The sequence below is a fragment of the Dromaius novaehollandiae genome, chromosome 10 (assembly GCF_036370855.1).
Source record: "Dromaius novaehollandiae isolate bDroNov1 chromosome 10, bDroNov1.hap1, whole genome shotgun sequence".
Taxonomy (NCBI): Eukaryota; Metazoa; Chordata; class Aves; order Casuariiformes; family Dromaiidae; genus Dromaius; species Dromaius novaehollandiae.
The window spans coordinates 3,160,677-3,175,076 of record NC_088107.1 but is presented as its reverse complement, the minus strand read 5'-3'; the positions used below and the strand labels follow the sequence as shown (position 1 = coordinate 3,175,076).

Below are 14,400 nucleotides of genomic sequence, written 5' to 3'. Positions count from 1 at the left end.
ATCATTTCACTTTTCAGTGCTGATTTGTTTCCTCAGAATTTCAGCGTACATCTGAGAATTTAAACTATGTATCACAAATTTTTTCTCAGCAAAAGCTAAAACTATTCATGAGGTATTGCAGCAACTATCAAATATCAAATGATGGAAACGTACTGGCTGGGCATTGGCATTAGTTGGTGGGAAAACAATTGCCATCATGCTTTGCTTTGTGGCTGTGAGTAAGCAATGCCATACCTCTTCTCCTGTTGCTAGTAGGAGCATACTTCTGGAATGGCTCTTCCCAGAGACACTGGAAGCTCTGAAACAAATGTTTGCAGTAGATTTGAGAAGGGGAACAACAGAAAAGTTGCTTGAAGAGGGTCCAATCTTTATGCACCTGCCAAAGACAACCTGTTCTGTGGTCCAGCACTAACCTGTTTTAAGTATTGCTCTCATCAGTAAAGCAAGGGAACAAAAGCATCTCTTTGTGGAGTAATATCAGGAAGGAAATTATGCATGCAGATTCTCCAGCAAAAATAACAGCCTCAGGCTGTAAATGTACACACTGATATTGCTGTTCTATTGCTATTTTCAGCAGCCCTGTAACCTTAGGGGTGAGAGTAAGGACTTCACTGTTATCACCACTGTTTGTGTGTGCTACAGGCTCCTTGAAGGTTCAGACTCATGCTTTTTGACCCATCTGGAGGCAGTTTCCACATGTAGCAGACTTTTCCCTGAATCAGTCCAATTTATCATCCAGACTCATACCAAGTTATATTATGGTGCTGTGGGCACCTTCTCTCAAATCAGATATAAACCACTTTTGGTCACTAAAGATCTCAGTTCCTTATTTTTTGCACTTCCATTTATCCTCAAATCATGGCTACAGCAAGTATTTCACATATCTAAGCATTTCATGCAGTTTTCTCTGGCTGAGATACCTACCTAAGGCTCTGAACTCCTGTATAATCCTGCTATTTAAAGTGCTTGTATTTTGTTCTAGAGATTACTACATATCATGGGTTAACTGAAGTGTACCTATCAGTTAACTACTCAGGAGTATTATTAGGCTTAATTAATGTTCGTAGAACATCACTGAGATCCTCAAGAGAAGCAGCTATAGCAGTACCAAGTATTGTAATTAATTTAAAACTATCTCATTTTTGAGTAATGGGCTAACAACTTGGTATACTTAAGCTGAGATTCTCCAAGTAAAAGTAATTTATTTGCTTAGACAAAAACATTCTGAAACCTGCATTTCCATTTACTACTACCACTATATGATTCATTTTGATTTTCATTATCCTTTGATCCAGGCACATAACATATTTTTCTTTAATTAAGGAAACACTGGCCAGTGTGTGTCAGTCATGTTAAAACAAAACAAACTGTCAAAATAAACAAGTTCATAAACTCAAAGACAGTCTACATCACCATTTGCCTTCAATTTATTAAATATTTAAACCATAAAGCCTGTAATTAACATTATGGAATCACTTCTTCATTTATATATAAGGCATCTCATTTACATAAGTAGCCATTATCTGGAAATAAACCAGGATCATTTAAGCTCAGAAGACTGACAAATCAGTTTGAGAGCTGTCAAGATGCACCAAAGAGATTTGTTAGATTCCCTGTTTGAAACTGTTCTGAGATAAAAATTCTGTTCCCAAATAAGCTCAAACAAGACACCTCTCTGGAAATACAAGCAGTACTCCATCCAAGTGACATCACTGAAAAGAACAGTTATTTTGTATGGTGAGAAAACATTTGGTCACTCTTCTAATTGTCATGGAGGGTTTCCAAGAAATTGCATCTGACACATCTGTACTGAAAATCTGATTCAGATTGTAGCTGATGTTCTAACAACACAGCTTTTCTGCTTTTCTGAAACCTTAGGAAAGGATTTCAAAATATTTTTGATATCTTTCACCTAGTCAGAAAATACAGTACAAATAAAAGAAGAGGAAGAAGAAATGGCACTTCAGTGTTTCATTTGCAGGCTAGATTCATCATTCCTCTGGTATTAGCTGGAGAAGTACAGGTATTTAAAAAATAAGTCCTGGCTGACTAAAAGCCAGGAGCCATCTCTTCTCTAGATCTCAGGCCTTGCTGTCAGTGATTTTATCATTCAAGGCCCTCATCTTTCATTATTAGAGATTTTTTCCTAGCTAGAAATAAACCCACCAATTTTACAAAGACTACAGCTGGTTCAGAACATATTCAAAAACCTTGTAATTGCACTATTAAGTCAGACCTGTGCCTATCTTATCTTCTTTCAGCATCAAATACTTCTTTAAAGTGTAAGAGTAAGACCACCAGAGTAAGGAGATAAGCCACAGTCTACCCTATTCAGACAATCTTCCTACTAATTCCTAAGGAATGGGGGTTGGCTCAAGTACTGAGTCATGAGGATTTAATCTCAAAATAGATATTTTTAGTATCTGTTACTTTATCTTGGGTATTTTTAAAATCAGTGTCCAACTCCTCTCCTAATTATCTGAGATTCTTTTCTTCTGTAACTGCTTTGGAATGTTCCCTTATTATCCTTATTATATTGGTCTATCCATATATTATATTCGTCCCTAATTATACTGTGGTGAGGTAAGCATGTGCTTGGTTAAAATGTGAGCAACTGCTCAGAAGCAGAGGCAAAACAGAGTAACAACCTGAAACCTCACGAGTGAGTCACCAGGAATACAGGTCAAATCAAAGCTTCTGCCCTTTTCTCAGCTCTCGGAGGATTCAGTGCAGCTTACCCAAAAGAGCCCCCGGCCTCCGCAGACCCCTCTTGCGGTCCGAACTCCCTTGACTCTTTACATTTGTATTCCTTTGCCGTAATAGCTCTGCCAAATCCAAAACGAACATTTAGGGGATATAAACAATTTCTTAGCAACTGGTCCACAACCTGGAGCTGACAGAGGAGAGCAGAGGGAACACAAACCAAAGCACACTGAGAATATAACACAAAACGTGCTTGTTTACCCCAAGCTGCCTCAAATCATACCAAGCATCTGCTCCGTCTCACTCATGTCTCAACAGTAACCTGCTAACAGCAGAAAAGCGAGAGAATGACCATATCCAATATGTACCCTTCGCACCTGGGGGAGGCACTCAGCTGCCGCGGTAAGGAGCTCTATATAATGACATAGGCAGAGAGAACTGTGGATTAATTACAGGCTGCTTGATCACCTCCTTGAAAAAGGAGGGCCAAATGTTGATGTAATGGAAGTAATCCCTTTCATCAAGTTTGAATTTGACTCATAAAGACAGCACAAAACTGTCTTGATATATGGTGAATTCTTTAAATCACAGTCTGACTTGTAATACAAAATAGAGTACTTCCAGTATAAATAATGAGATTGGAGGAAATGTCCTTGGCAAGTCAATTTGTTCCATGCTGCTGATGTTTCCTGTTAGTGACAGTGATTTTTTTCAAGGAGGAAACAATAGAAAACAGATGCAAAAGCATTTACCAGAAGGCCAGGGAATAGCAGCTTTTCCAAAACACCAAGTGTGCAGAATAGAGTCAATTTAAAAGGGAATTAATTATTAAATTGAATTAGTTTTTATTACAATGAAGCCTTGTTAAGCTATATCACCCATCCTGCTTCCTATTGGGATAGTCTAATTCTAAATACTAATCTCTATTTTCAAATACTTATAAAGCTAAAGATTTACTTATCTATTCATAGCACCAATAGGCTACTTTTTGAATATCTTGATTACACCCCTGCCAGGAACTCACCCAAAGAATTGTGCTCACCTCCTCCACATTCCCATCCTAAGCTCCCAGCTCCCACAAGCTTAATCCTTTTTTCTCCTCTTCCCCTCTTTCAGCTTTGTACCTTTTGTTGTGTGTTCGCAGATGCTTCAGGCAATTTCCAGCAATGCATACATCAAATCCATCTTTTTTCCTGCAGATCTGTCCTCCTCATAAAGTCCCTCATATCTTCATCTTCAACAACTTCACTCTTTTCTTGTTTCATGCATTGTGTTGACTATGCTTATCTTGGCTTTGGGGAAAAGAAAGTGACTTGGCTTTAGGTCTACAGGTTTCATAGGGAAGATCAGATTCCCAAAAGGATTTATATGCCTGCTTCCCCTGGAGTCAGTGCTGCTGAAGTGGCTGTTTCCTTCAAGGAGGTGGCATTAGTGCTTATCATCATCAGCTGTAGTAGGACTACTCGCAGAACCGCTGTGCCTGGTATTTGCATTTTTCAAGTCAATTCCACGTTTGTAAATGCCATGGATTTATGGTGCTATCAGCATTTTAAATGTGGCAATAATAGTTACCTACATAGCTGCTATAAGCAGACATGTACCGAGCCTGCTGGGAGGGGAGGGGAGGCAATGCACCAGCTGCTAGGAGAGTTGCAAAACTGAGCCCAGTGGTGCTCCTTTTCCTTGATAATATTATGTGAAATGTTGCAAACACTAGTGGAGCCACTGCTGCTCTGAAACCTTTCATTTCCCTTAAGGAAATATATAACCATGTCTACCAGACTGTCATTTTTGGTCTCCAGTATCAACCCTGTCTACAGGGCCAGAGGAACCATTCCAAAACTACCCTTTTTTGTTACTGTTAAAACCTCAAAACAAAAACATCTGTGCTAAGATTTACTTGCAGTAAAATTTTTCATTTTTACTTCATAGAGGAAAAGCAACTCTGTCTTTTAGCAATAATCCTATTGCCCAGGGTCTTGCCTCTAAGGGGAATGCATATCAATCTAAATCATCAGTGTAAAAATCAGTCTAGTTAAACTAGCTCAGAGCGCTAGTAAAGCTCTGTTTTAACACTTGCATGTATTCAGATTAGTTATAATTTACAGTAGCTAATAAGTAAATATAAAAAGGAATTAAACCGGCCAAGGTGCACCTATATTACTGAGCACAGAGTGGTTACTGTAATTGATTTTTAACTTGGTAGTTAAGCGTTTTCTTCTGTAGCATATTCAAGGCCTTAGAAGAATACACTGGGTTTGGATATACTGCTCCTTATTTCTTGGTGTGCTAGAAACAACACGCAAAACACGAACACACAGACTAGCACCTTCAGTCTGCCCATAACGCAAAGGGACGGGGCTGATGTAAACGAAAAATTACGCCACAGAGATGTATCTCAGCAGAGACTGATTCACGTTTTTTACCTCCAGCCTGCAATTAACACCAAGCAAGTCATTTAACTAGTGCTCGGTTGGTGTAACGTAACTGCCTTGCGTTGACTCCTCTCGACAACTGTCCCAGTCGAAAGGAAAGGTCAAATTTGAAAGGACTCCACGGAAGGGCCAGTGAACAACAATACATTAATGATATTTAAAATAATCTTTATAGAGCTGTAGTAATGGCATATTTCTTAAATTATTTTATACACTGTCATTTGCTTGTTGTGAGAGGGGAATGACTAATGCACACACTGAAAAATTCAAGCGAGTTCTTAGAAGGAATAATATTTTGCTTGATCATTCGTAACCAAATACGTAAAACACTACTCACTGTATCGCTATTGCGCAGCTTGTATTAGATCTCCATAGTTACATTTGGCATAACAAGTACAAAAAAGAAGTGTCTTTGCAGGGCTGATAAGCAGGCAGGAAGTAAGCAAACATCTGCTACAGCTTTAGATGGTTTTGCCTTCAGCGACTGCTGAAAAACTTCAGGCTCTGCATTCCTCGTACTTCTTGCTTGGCCTTTGACACTAGCAGCTGTCGAATGAAAGATGTAAAATGTTATACCTAAAGAAAAGGAGGTATGCCATTTTCTAAAGGAGTTTTGGGCTATTTAATGGATATTTTTCTTTCCATTTTCTGATCACTAGAAACACAGGATAGCAGACAGTATAGATGGAGTTATCTCCTGAAGGTCAACCACTTCCTATTTTACAGCTATTTTTTTCTAATGCTATTTTTTCCTTTCCAAAACTGCTTTGTTTTGTTTTGTTCCATTTTGTTTTGTTTTGTTTTGTTCTGTTTTGGACACCAAAAACAATTGCACCATATACTGAAGAGCAATTATAATCGTTGTAAGGAAACCACGTGTTTCCCTCAAGCGGGGCTGGGGCTTCCAGCCCAGGGAATCTGTCTTGTTGGGGCAGAACAGCATTTCTATAGCATGGACGGCCAGGGAAGAGAGCGTTACACAAAACAAATATCAATCAATTTCCAGCAAACTATTTCTTTGTTTAAAGAAAGAGCTGTTGAACATGATGTTTTAAAAACGAACTCAGTCATACGGTGCAGACTCTCTGCTTGTGTATATGGAGGAAATCTCCGCTCCAGACAGCTCAGCAGTTCTCCACCTGCATCATATTCTTATTTGTATGGAAAACTACTAACAGAGAACAACTGACAGCAAGATATTTCTTTGAGGATTGAGGCCCATGTACTGTAAATGTATCGTCATGTACTTCCTCTGAGATTGTAACTTTCCCTAGGAAATTACAACAGTTGTGATGAAATCGTATTTATCCATATATGGTAGGTCCTCTGGGTCTGACACAATGAAATGAAAGTGGGTTTCAGAGTAACAATGGGAAAGACGAAGACACTGCTCCAGAGTTACGTAAGTGCGATGGAGAAGAGAATTTTGCCCAGAATTTCGATGATGTTCTGTGCTTTGGAGCCCTGTGCAGTTTTTGTGTGTTCTATTCTTAACTTGCAGATGGATGCTATTTTGCCAAAAAACAAATGAAATGCAAAGATGACTTCAAACATTTGCAGGAACCATGCTGACACTCAAAATAAAGAAACATCAAATAACTTTCCTGGTGAGTTCATGAAAGCAGAGAGACACTGATCAAAGCAAGAAAATACAAGCCTATTACTCATCTCTCATGTAAGATATTTTTCCATATCTAGGACCAGGAGCTTATCTGGCACAGAGATGTTCAGAGAGTTACAGATACAGTATATGAGGTGGATACTTCAGCAGTATTTAGATAGTTAAATATGGAAAAATCCACAGAGACATTCAGTTTAAACCCTTGAGACTGGTGAATGACTGACTCAGGTTATTATTGTTCTTATATAATAACAACAGCAACAACAACGACAACAGTAACGTTCATCACGGTGGAGTTCTGCCACAATCCTGTTTACACAAATGTGGAACAGCAGATTGTATCTGCTCCAAAGAATGTGCCCTCCAACAGGTGGGGGGGAAAAGATGGAAAATACTGAGTGAATTTGTGCTAGTGGCAAATACCTTCATAATTCTGTGGTTTTGGAGGGGTTTGGTTGCTTTAAGCCAAGAGGAGTAGCCAAACATGAAGCTAATCTAATGACTGCAGGATTTGCATAATCATATTGTTATTATTTTCTGGATTTCACAGAGAAATGACTTTTTCAACCGTGTTCATATTAGAATAATTAAATAGGTCTTGAATTGTGTGCACATTGCATCTAACCAGCTTGGAAATAAGCTGAAACTTGAAACAATCTTTAGCAGAATTGCAGAATCAATGCATCCATTCCCATTAATTCAGTGTCAGAGGAAACACATTTGTACCTGTCTGAAGTGCGTGTGTTCCCTGAGAGACTTTCAGATTCCTGCCTTCCTTCCCTGTGCCCTCCAAACATCAGGAACCAGGTCAGAACAGGGGAAACCTGGTCTAGTTGCACAATGAAATTCAGCCAGTTTTTAGTTATCCCGTATCCTGGGTAAGCTACAGAAACCCTTAACCAAATCAAAGCCATCCCAAACTCTACCCCCTCCGTCGCTCCGAGTTCCTCGTTTCAGCCATGACGACCCAGACCTCCAGGATTCATCTCCATTCCCGGGCTGAGAAATCTAGGCAAGCTGAGAAGGACCGTCTTTCAGCCTGTCAAAACCATAAGCCATTAATTCCGCACAGTGATGAGACAATATTAATGACTAATCATAATTAATAGTGCATTTCAAACTAACCAGAATCCTTGATCAAGCCAGGCTCCATGAACCACGCTGTTCCCCAGACACCTTGTGCGTCTTGCTTACTGCACAGCTGGCTAGCGAGAAAAATCCTGTCCCAGAAGGTTTGCTCAAGCACATGAAACACGCTCTTAGCATCCCAAAGGTGTACGTACTCACAGAGCTGAGCGTGCAACCTGTCTGACTGCAGCTTTCCAGAGGAAGAAGCATGGAAGAGGCAATGGGTTATGAGATGAGCCCCCGCAGAAGGAGACTCTTGCTTGGAGTATCAACACATCTTTTCAGTCTCTCTCATTGTGACTGTTTGTGCTTTTACCAAATTTTCAGTTTGCTGCTTAAGCTACAGGACCAGATGGCTCCCATGCATAATGCACTGAATCATGGCAAGGCTTGAGGTATTTGTTATGTATAGCAGCAAACGTGCTGGACCAGGTTACACTCTATTTCACAGTGAGCATATGGTGCACGCTGCATATGGATGGTACTACAGCAGGTATCTATATATACCATACAGTCAAAAGACTGGAGCATCTTTTCTTCTTGAGGGTTGTCAGGAAAATGACTGTCATACCTTCAACACAAAGAGCAAGAAATAGAGCCAGGAATGTAACACATGGCACAGGACAGATGCTAGGCGCTTCCCATGATGCAAAACGCCTGATGGCAAGGAATCCTGGTGGGCCAAGGACACAAGGCCGTTGTTCCCCCTCTGACTTCCCCTTGCAGCTGGTGATTAAGCTGGTGCTGACACCTTGCCTGGTGCCTGTTTGCACAGCCAAGAGCAGCGGGCAGTATTTCTGGCCATGAAGCACCTAGTGAAAAGGAGATAAACTCATTGCTTGAGAGCACCTTTGTCTCCTGCATTTTTTTAAATGGAAGATGAACCTGATTTTCTCCTCATTTGCCTCCTGTAGATCTGGGGTAAATTCAAGATGTGGCACCCCTGTGAAACCAGAGCAAATGACAGGGGAATTCTCAAACACAACAGTCGCTGCTTGGCAGAGGGATAAGTCTACAGGGCTTATACAGAACGTGATTTGTGGTTCCATGACAAGACCTAGAAAATCACTTTGCAGTCACCTCTCACTGATACATTGCAAACACCCGCCTCTGACCAATGAAAGCACAGGAAAAACGAAAAATGCTTTTTATACATCTATAGCGATGACTGTTTCAGAGACATCCAGATTATCAGGCCAGGATTCAGTGCGAGCAAAGAGATCGCAAGGTTGCTGAGGGACGTGCAGTTTCCCGAACAGCTCGACTTGGTGTGGTGCGCGCACTCCAGGTTGCACGACGAAGGAGCAGCCAAGCAGCTGGCTGCTACTGAGTAGTTCTGGCTCCGCTCAGTATTTTCTGGGATGAGAAAATCACCCTTTGGCTATTCTGCAGGCTGCTTCTCTGCATGCATTTGACCTCCCCGCTGTGCGCGCGGGGCAGGGCACCGAGCGAGTGGGCGCTGTGCTGGCGGCGCAGAGCAGCACGAGGGCTGGCAGGCAGCGAGCGGCTCTGATTAAGGATGCACCTTGCCACTACCTTTAAGGTCAGCATTGGAGGCACTTTAGCGGTCCTATAAATAGGTGCCCGAGGCTGACTAAGGAGAGGATTTGGCTCTGCTGGATCTCGTTTAGCACTCCCAAGGGAGGAAGGCAGATTCTTTTCCTTTTTCTTTTCCAGCCTCTAACCTTCAGACGGTCTCTGTGGGAAACACTAGTGGCATTTGCCAAAAGAGCTGCCACTCTGGGTCAGGTGTCCTGCTGTGTTGCAAAAAACATACACACATGTTTCTTCAACCTGAAAGCCCAGATCTAGTTCCACTAAAGAATCAGACTAATTCCTCTCTGCCAAAGCTAGGAAACAAACAAAAAAAAAAACCCTTGAGCCTAATTACTTGAAAACAGTAGGACACCTAGTGGATTTATAAGGAATATCTTCGGGATTATTAGCCACATTTTGTCATTTTCTTGGCAAAACAAACCACTAACATATTTATAAAGGAATTATTGAAAAATCAGGGTTTCTATTTAATAAATTAATCTTGTTATAGCTGTCTCAACCTCCAGTTTGCCTGAAGAAGTTATTGCACCCTATAAAAAAACAATGAGTATTGTTTGAATGGCTTGGGAAAAATTGTTATGGGGAACGGGATGGCTCCTAAAGCCTAGGAGCAGGAGGAAGGGTATTCTGCCAGATCAAAGACATCCCAGTTGCTCCACCTGACAGCTCTCTAATGATCTTAATGAGCAGGGTTTTACAGCCAGAGCCTGGCTCCCCGGAGAACTGCACAGCTCCACGGTAAGCATCACCATGCTGAGCACAACCAGCCAGCTCCGTCGGCTGTTTCAGCGGCGAATGAATTGGCCACAGAAATCAAACTGCCTTCTTCATTCCCCTGGGCTGACTCTTCGAATCCAAATCAGACGATGACAGGCAGCGTGATAACGCTTGCCCGCCGACACTGTGTTTGTCTGGTAGCGACTCAACTATTAAATACACCAACATCAAGTAGCTTTTGGCCACGAGTAGGAAATAGGAGCCTGTGGCAGGGTCTAGTAAGGGTAAGAAGATTCTGAGCTGTGTCTCAGAAATTATTTCTTGGCCAGCGATTACGGTGGAGCTGCCAGCATTATCTTGCTAACACGTCTCTGGAGGCAGCAGGCACAGCCGAGGAGGTGCACGCCGGGTCCAAAATGGAGACAGGAAACTGATGACTTCATTTTGACGGTCATCACGAGAAACCCCAAGTCATCGAGGCTGTTGCGTTCGATTCCTGTTCCCAAAGCGTGGCGGAAGCGTGTCTTCCTTTCTGCTTACCAGAATGCCATTCGAGCACAAAAATGGTGTCAGCAGGTTCTTAATCTTTTCTAGAGCTGCTTGATTGGGTCCATTTCTTGTTATATGAGCTGTAGAACTAGAAAAGGGATAGAGTGTATCCTGGCATTCCAATAAGTTATCAACAGAAAAAATTCTCTCTACTCCATGCATTTTTATTACTCCTACCTCCGGCAAGGAACTGTCTGAAAATCGAACTGCTTGTACATCGCAGACCCTTTGCTTTGGTCCAGAGCTGTAAAAAGAGAAGTTTGTTATTTCAGTGGATGGATTCTATACTTGCACTTTCTCTTTCTGATTGACTTATGTCAAGCTGGGGGTAGTGAGTGCTAAAAGCCTGCTTCTCTTCTCTAATTTGACTGCTGGATTGGAAAGCTTGAGTTATCTCTGCAGAACTGCAATGATTCATGGTTTGTTAGAAAATTGGAAAGTATTGATTGGATTTCCCCCTTAGGAAATATTTCTCCTCTGACAGAACAGGGTAGGTTATGAGGCTTTGCTTTTGTCCTTCCTGCCTTCTGACAGGGGAAGCTGGTGGCTCCTTTCATCTGGGAAACAGGAATTTGGGTCAGCAGCCATTCAAGGACAATCTGAATTATTGTGACTCCTACTCCAAATCATTCGCTGAGCTGCCAATTTAATGGGCTTTGCAAAGTGTGGATGGAGAATACAGAGTCAGAAAATCTGGGACTGGCAGCACTACTGCTGAACTCCTGCCCATCCTTATTTCAATTTCTTCTATTTCCATGTCAAATCCAACTAGTGCTTTCTGCAAAGAGACCTTGACCTTGTTGTGGGAAAGCTAGAACCACCAAAGATGGGAGCAAAACCCCCCTTACTATTTTTAGGCGAAGATTTCTCTTGGGGTCTCAGGAGTAGGTGGCAGGGGCAAAGTGGGAGAATGAAGCGAGGGTGTGCGAGGGAAGCCGGATGCACAGTGCCTGAGGCTGAGCAGGTCTCAGCTGACAGCCCTAACACACATGCCTCCACGTTAAATGTGCTGCCAAGGCAAAACCTTGGGCCCTTTTGGCCACTGGCTTATGAATTTCCAGAAGAGAACCATAAATATGCAGTTACGAGTGTGACCTCTGCTGCTTTTTCTCGCTAAATTAAACATCCAAGGGCCAGCTGAGTATCAGTCCTTGTCTCTGCTCCAGTTGCTTGGAACGTGCTGCCTCCACAAATGGTCATCTCTAAGCACAAATGGAAGAATTAAGAGACAGTGAAAATTCAGGGTTTGCAATGAATTTAGTGTTCCCCCAAGTACGGCACTAATGGCAATTAATGCAGCAGAAACTCCAGTGCTGAATACTTTCTTCACATTAAGAGCTGTCAGTCCCAGAGCACGCAGTCCTCTGTTATTTCAGGCCTGACCTCTGCTTCTTGGCCACGTTTCATACGGGCGGGAGGTGTCCCAGGCCATCGCGTCATGCAGCAGCACGCTCTAGGAAGGGACACAAAGAAGGAGCAGAACAGCCAAAACGGTCTCTACCAACAATAGCATTTCCTGAAGGTTTGTGTCTTCTCACCTGGGCTCGCACGGTCAGGAACAGAATTAATCCAGGACTGACCAGAATATATGGCTTTTTAATTTCTAGAGCTCCCTGCTAGTCCAATGCTATCGTCATTTACTGCTATCAATTTTCTCCTGTTTAGATACATAGTTCTTTCTGCTATTTCCGTTTTGCCTGTCTACACCATGAAGAACCTGATTGCAAATGATCACATGCATTTAAATGGCTTAGCTAGAAATAACCTCTGCTACTACTCATGTACGTGGCAATCTGCTGAAATTTTCACATTGCAATACACGATTGGCAAAAATGCCTCAGCTTCGCAATACCTTGTTTAATTCTGACAAGTTGTAACTGTACAGCAGTGTAGGGGCCGTGACTTTTAGCTCAGCCAGAAGAGACATTCTCCTCGCTTTGTGCCTTAAAATCTCATGTCGGACTAGGCAGTTCAGATGAGGAACATGTGCAGCATGGTGCAAGGGGAAGTGACTCTTACACATATGAAAAATGTAAATAAAGGGTGTTTCCAGGTTCTCAGCTGAGAAACAAAATCCAAAGCACCAAAACGAAACAACTCTTATAGAAGGGTAACTAAAAATACTTCAAATGGGTTATTTTTAATTCTTTTAAAGTAACAGCATCTTCGAAGGGTGAAACTAGGCCTGAGAAATGTCAAGTTAAAATTAACAGTTTTTTAATGACAAAGTTCAATGGCAGCCTGAAAATAGGATGTGAGATGGAAACCTTAACTACAGAGCTATAAATATACCACAGCCTCTACACACACAAGAAGCCATTATTAATTTTAATCCACCACTCGCTGCACTGAGGTAACTTCAGAGAACGGAATAGCTGGAGCGGCCCAGCGTTGTCAGACTCCTTTTGTCGTTCATCTGTAGATAAAAAGGTTGAATGCAGAGATCACACATCCTCCTACGGACTTTTGCTACCCGAGTGCCGTCTGCTTGTGCGGGGTTTGGCGTTGCAATGCCGGTAAATGCAGTTATCGCCGTGCTGCATGCAGAGCTGGAACGCGGAGACGCGAAGCCCTAACCGCCAAGGTTTTGTGTGCGAACGCCTGGGAGACGCCGGACATGGCCGTGCGCCCGAGGAAGGAACGGCACCGCAGCCCCGGGCTCCCGCCTCGCTTCGGCAGCCCCGCACAGCCGCCGGCAGCAGCGCAGACCCTCACGGGGTGACCTGGGCTCCGGTTTCACACCGGGCGTCTTTGTTACCCCGGCGTTTTGCCTCCTTCCCACATTGCTGGAGCTGCGTGAAGCGTTTTCGAACCGCAAGGCCCACGCGATGGGCCGCTATCCTTCCCGTCGATGGGGAGCAATGTGTGGAAACGGTAGCGCTGCCACCAATTACAGCGACGGCTAATTTACTGCTCCTGCTGACGGCAAGCGGGTGCGGGACGGATGAGTTTTCAGGGCTCCATCTGGACACGAGGGCCATTTTTATCCTGAGCTATTCAGGCCTCCGGCGTGCGCAGGACCAGGCGAGGCCTCTGCGAGTGGACCCGGAGGACGATGGCAGCGCGGCCGGTTGGTCTCCAAGCCGGCTCGTTTCTGGAAGAAACCCGGCGTCCAGCAGCCCCTGGCCCGGGCGGCCTGTCCCCGACCTCGGGGTGGCCTCGCGGCCTCCCTCAGGGCCGGACGCTGATCTCGCCTTTCCCTCCCAGCGGGAACATCTCGGGACGGCTGGAGGCAGCCCTGGGGTTCTCTCCTCCGCAGCACCGTCCTCGGCCCGTGGAGACAGGACGATGGCAGCCACTCCCCAGCAGGGCAAAGGACTGGCGGGCTAAAATCAAGACAAAGCAGAGGGGTTATTGTTAAGCGCGGCGCTGTGACCCTGGAGCAGCACGTAGGGAGGGGAGGAAGGAGCGTGTCTGGCCGCGGCTCAGGCAGAGGATGTACAACACTGAAAGGGGAAAAAAAAAAATTCAGGTTCCACCGAGATTTGAACTCGGATCGCTGGATTCAGAGTCCAGAGTGCTAACCATTACACCATGGAACCGCTCTGGCGACGCTCTGCCCCGCCCGCCTCTAATGCTTCCCGCGCCCGCTCGGCAGTGGCCGCGGGGGCGTCTCGCGGGGCGGGGGGAGCCTGTGTCTCGGAGGGGCGGGGCGGGGGCACCCTGGCGGCGGCGGCGGCGCGCCTTTAA

At 43.9% G+C, this 14,400-nt stretch overlaps 1 long non-coding RNA gene and 1 other non-coding gene across 2 annotated transcripts; both read right to left on the bottom strand.

The window, feature by feature from the left end:
- Nucleotides 1-1,729: 1,729 nt before the first annotated feature.
- LOC112996252 (uncharacterized) lies at nt 1,730-14,364 on the bottom strand. The gene is made up of 8 exons (XR_010390912.1): nt 14,236-14,364; nt 11,559-14,156; nt 10,888-10,954; nt 7,885-10,798; nt 7,686-7,798; nt 5,476-5,684; nt 3,828-3,995; nt 1,730-2,893 (listed from the first exon to the last, which is right to left on the bottom strand). It is a non-coding gene; the product is annotated as an uncharacterized LOC112996252 (long non-coding RNA).
- TRNAQ-CUG (transfer RNA glutamine (anticodon CUG)) lies at nt 14,181-14,252 on the bottom strand. Its single transcript has one exon. It is a non-coding gene; the product is annotated as a tRNA-Gln (tRNA).
- Nucleotides 14,365-14,400: the final 36 nt, after the last annotated feature.